This window comes from Sebastes fasciatus, chromosome 4 (genome assembly GCF_043250625.1).
Source record: "Sebastes fasciatus isolate fSebFas1 chromosome 4, fSebFas1.pri, whole genome shotgun sequence".
NCBI lineage: Eukaryota > Metazoa > Chordata > Actinopteri > Perciformes > Sebastidae > Sebastes > Sebastes fasciatus.
In genome coordinates this window covers 35,057,684-35,063,045 of record NC_133798.1, presented here as the reverse complement: position 1 = coordinate 35,063,045, position 5,362 = coordinate 35,057,684, and positions in this window count along the sequence as shown.

Below are 5,362 nucleotides of genomic sequence, written 5' to 3'. Positions count from 1 at the left end.
ATGAACAGATATGAATCCTCCAGGCTGGTCTCATTCACTTTTTTGTAGCTATACCGGCCAGGTAGTATAAAGAGTGACAAACCCTGACATGCGACCTACGGCGCGTAGGGAGGAGGTCGGGGTGGATGGGTGGGTCGAAAAACACCAGACTTTTTCCCAGGAGACTGGTGTTTGTATCTTGCATGAAACCAGAAGTCAACGTTGGTTAATTTATTATGTAACTTCGGTATTTAAAGGGACTTTATGTAAGAATCAGAAATTGCTTGCTAAGAGTGACACCGGTGGCCGTTAAGTCGACGACAGTCGGCGTAGGGTTTGTGTGGAGTCTGAGTTGTCGTGGGGGCTTGTTGTTTAGCGTTTAGTGGACACCATTTCTAACCGAACGTTAGCTGAAAATAAAGGCAATTGCGAGCGCGCATGATGTCACCTCCGTTGGATTTTCCCAGAAAAAAACGGACCCGCGTTCTACACATTAAAAGCAGTCTACAGGCTGATAGAGGAAACCCAGAAAGTCGCAGGTTTCATTTTATTTAAGCTAGGTTACAACCTGTTCACACATTGACGATAAAAAAAGATTTAAAAAATGTTTATACGTGTAAAAACTTACATACAGTCCCCTTTAAGTAATGCCACTTCTGGAGCTATTTTAAGCCAAGCCACGATCTTTTCCTAAACTTAACGAAGTAGTTATGTTGCCTAAACATAACCAAATTGTTTCCTGTGAAGACAGAAGTTTATTTTGAAAAGTCTGTATGCGTGTAACAAGCAGAAATTGACACATACGTCACGTGTTGCTGGACATTCGTAGTCCAGTTCGTTCTCCATCGTAGGAGAACGCACGAAAAATGAGAAATAACTTTTCACAAGATATCATATAAACCGTTGTGTGAGGATACGATTGACAACAAAGTGAACATGTTATAAGTCTATTTCCCAAAATGTCAAACTTCTCCTTTAAAATGTTTTTTATTACTTTCTGTAGTGAGAAACAAAGCCTATGAATAATAATTTACTGTTCTCTGTGTTAAACTAGATCTATGAGGGCAATAAAAGGTGACGCTAAGACAACTGCTGAGTAGAATAATGATTTTCTGGGACAGACAGGTGGCTGAATCTCAGATCATGTTCATGTCTCATAAATTAGAGTCACTTAAAGCTAACAAACAATCCTCTCAAACCTTTAACTGCTTATTGTTGCAGACGTCCATCAACTGATGTGGTGAGACTGAGATTAGATGAGTCTGAAGATTAAGTCAGCTGTAGGACAGATGACAGCTCTACCTGGGCTGCATTACAGAGAGAGACAATCAGCTTATAAAAAGGTGCTGACTGAGTATGACGGAGAGAACAGCGCGGCTCTCAGACGGGAACTCATCACGCGTTGAGAGTTTCATCACGTGACGGCGGCTTCCTGAGAAAATCAAGGTGACACGTGCGGGAGCGACGGGACGGGACCGACAGGACGGGAGCGACGTTTCCTCCAACAACTTGCAACTGTCTGACACTTTCCCTCTGAACAGACAGAAAGACTTTAGCCTCTGACAGCAGCTTTCATTCAACAGCATTTCTTTACGGATTGAATGCAACCTTTAAAGGCAGATTACATTGATTTTTTGATTTGATTGATTAATAGGCAAAATAAAAAATACTGATTTACATTATTATTTCAGGATGTGCGTCGCAGCTGGAGCCACTCAGGCGTCCATCCAGTCCCTGTAGATCTGACATGCGACCTACAAAAGTACATGTAAACAACCTCAAATCATCTGAGGAACAAAAGCGAATAGCTTGTCCTTCCTGTGGACGCCTGCTCGGCTCCATTGTTGACGAGGACCTCACCCACAACAATCACTATCATCATCATCATCATCAAAACTTCCACTGAAGATCTGGCAAAGAGAGATGGGCTCTTTTTATCTGCACATTACAAGAAAACCACTTTAGTCAGGACCACATGTTGTCGATATATTCAGACACAAAAACAAAAAGCGAGAAAATAAAGGGAATACTGTTTAGTTGAAGTTTAGTGTGTCCTTGTGTTTGTTGTGATTACCTGCAGGCGTAAATCAACTTTTCCCCACAAAGAATGTGAGACGCTGCCAGAGAGGAACAATGGGAACTTTAATTAGATCAAGCGTTTGTTCAGGGATTGTCATAGCGGCACACGCACACAGTCAAAAACTACACATTTTTCTTCTTTTCTTTCTCGTGCTTTGTAATAGAGATCATTTATACAAGCATGAAACCTGATGACGGGTATATTCAGACGTTAGTGTCCCAGTTCGGATGTTTCCTACAGTATGTAACACATTATGTGTTTTTACACACAATCTACACAAGGAAATATGATCTTTTTATTTTTCAGCACGGGCGAGATGTTTTCCACAATCTGATCTGACCTGAAACGTGCAGGCTGCACCGTGAGATCATTATAAATAACCCTATTTCTCAGAAAAAGCTGATTGAGAACATATGTTTTGAGGGCCTTTAAAAAGACAGATTTAATTTTTTTCCCCCTAAACTATTCAAAATGTCTAAAGACTATTAGCATCAGCCTTCAAACTCAGTGGTACCTGCAGCCCTGAACAAAGGCCTCAAAGTCAAGTTGCTCATTGAACATGAATCTAAGCAAAGATGCTCTATACGATATTCAGAGCATTAATGTAGCAGCAAACAACTAAATGCTATGTAAAGATATGTAGGGATAATGTACAGCGAGCAGGTCATTGTTGTGAAATAAACACCAACAGGGCGGTGGACCCTGATGCGAAGGGGTTTATTATCCCGCTCATTACACAGCTACTTACTTTAGAAATCAATAATTTGACACAAAAACGGTCCACCAGAGTCCGACATCAGAACTGCGCCCATAGCAACGGTCTGTTAACATAGCAACAGCTTGTTATAAAGAAATAACAGACCGCAGAACGCCGTGATTGACCAATCAGAATCAAGTATTCAACAAAGCTGTGTAATAAAGTGAAGTAATGTCTACCTGAGCAGAGAATGAAGTCACTCTCCCTCTGTGTGTGTTGTAATCAGAGCTTCTCTGTGCTTTGTTGACATAGCTGCGCCGGCCGCGCCTACTTTTAGTGCATGTTCATGCATGTGAGCGTGCCCCACCGGCTAGCTTACAGCCGCCGTTCTGCACTGCTCTCATACGGCGGTTACAGCTGATAACGCCGTCCCAGCTGACGGCGCCATCACAGAAGTGTATCACCCACCCATCGGTTCCCCCCCACGTTAACAACATTAGCTCTGTCAGCACTTTCACCGTTGTTTGCACTGTTAAGTATTGTTAGCACTGTTAGTTGCGAGCTGCAGCTCGCCGTCGCCATGTTGAGAACCGTTGACAAACAATAGAAATGCCCCTAATCCCGTATTTAGCACCTTAAGTTTTTTTTGGAGATAAATGTTGGTACTCTTCCTGGCAGAGACTGTGTTGACTAGGAGATTAAAGGTTCATTCGAGCATTAATGTCATTCCAGTGTGGAAATTCATTCAAACGGACTCCAAATAACTTTTTTGGGCAAACAAACTGTGACTTGAGAGCTGTGACCTTCAACATGAGGGTAGTTTTTGTTGTGTGAATTTCTCTACACTTACTGAAAAAGTGTGAGCTCACAAGAAAAAGAGAATAAAATGTTATTATTTGAATGACCCATCTTTCAGCCCTGATAACACCTCTGATTAGGCCTATTTCTAATATTAAGAGACCGTTTTTCAGTCTCGTTCCCCACCGAGCTGCTGCTGAATATTTCATCCTCGAAGCAGAGATAGAGTGTCTCTTGCCGTTCACACGATCAGCCTTTTGTCTTCGGTGTGAGGAGCTCGGCGGACAGAATGAAATACCAGGTCAGCGGTGTCTGTCTCAAACAGCGTGGAGGCAACAGGTTGAAACACGAGAGATGTTTTTGTTTTTCAGCCGGCGTCTCGTGTGGGACTCTGTGACGCTGCGCTGGAGGTCACGAAGGGCAGCGGAGGGACGGTTTGTCCTGGAAAACGAAGACGCTCAGTTTTCACCTGAGCTTCAGCTCGAGCTCAGATTGCTTTTTGTCTGCTGCTGTACATCTGCTGCAAACAGTACATAATTGTATTAGAAAAACTTTTCTTCTGTCAACTTCCCTGTTCCCTCTAAAGTCACATTGTGTTTAAGCTCGTCGTGTGGAAACAGCAGCAATCCATCAGTGTTTGAGACAGAAAACAACACACACAGAGCAGCAGGGAAACAACATCTCAGCACATTTCTTTGCATTACAAATAATGAGGCCAAGAATTTGACCTCAGTATTAGTTTGCAGTCTCAGTGTGACTGCATTGAAAACGACTTATAGACTCTCTCCCGAAGCAGAAATAGGCCGCCAGTGAACTCGGAGCTTATTTAATACCGTCAGATTATTCACTAATCATGTTTTCGTAAGAACGTATCCTCTTCATAACATATTGGTCAGTCTGTATTTCAGATGATGATATTGAACAAGCAAAGGCTTACAGAAGTCAGGTTAGGGCTTTTCTTTGGAACAGGGTAACAGATTTATAGTGAAATTTACAATGACATTGTTATTTTAGCTGTCCTTGTGTTTTATTGTGGGAGAATTTGTGTTTTTCTTGAATTGGGGTGACGTGTTTTGGGATTTCAGTTTCATGTTGAATATCTTGTGCTTCGTTGTGTTGTCTTTGTCTTCAATCAATCAATCAATCAATCAAGGACTGACAAAAACCTTTAGATGAACTCCTTAATATGTTTTTCTAAGTTTATATTCTGTTATTGTGTTTGTGTTTATGTTCTACTTTTTCAGTCGTAGCTTTGGTAGAGCAGTAAAGAGGTTAAATATCTTGCTACCTCAAGGTTAGCTCAAGGGCAGCTGTTTAGGGAGAGGAATCTTGCTCTTCCTGTTTCCCTTTTTTTCCACTCACTGAATGACATCTGCTCTCCCAAATCCCATCTATACATCCCCTTATGTCTAATTTGTTCTTTTATTTGGCACGCTGTCTCTTCTCATGACGTTCACTGATGTGGTGAGTGCTGGAAATAAACATTATCCTTAATGATCGTCAGTAAATCTCACAGAGGAGGAGATGGAGATAATGAGATGGAGACGAATTACAAAGGATCTTCTCGAACTCTGAATTAGTTGAGATGTGGATTATTGACCTTCAACTCAATGTTGGTGGACTAGAAATGGAGCTGATATTACATGTAAACTTGCTCTAAGTCACTCTAGACACTACTGCCAGACACAGACTCCCTCGGCGGGTCTCACTAACTGTTTCTTGGTGGCTGGAGGTGGCAATGACCCCCTTGTCCCCGGCTTACCTGGGCACGATGGACCGCCAACATTACCTCTGTGATGTGCCAGGAT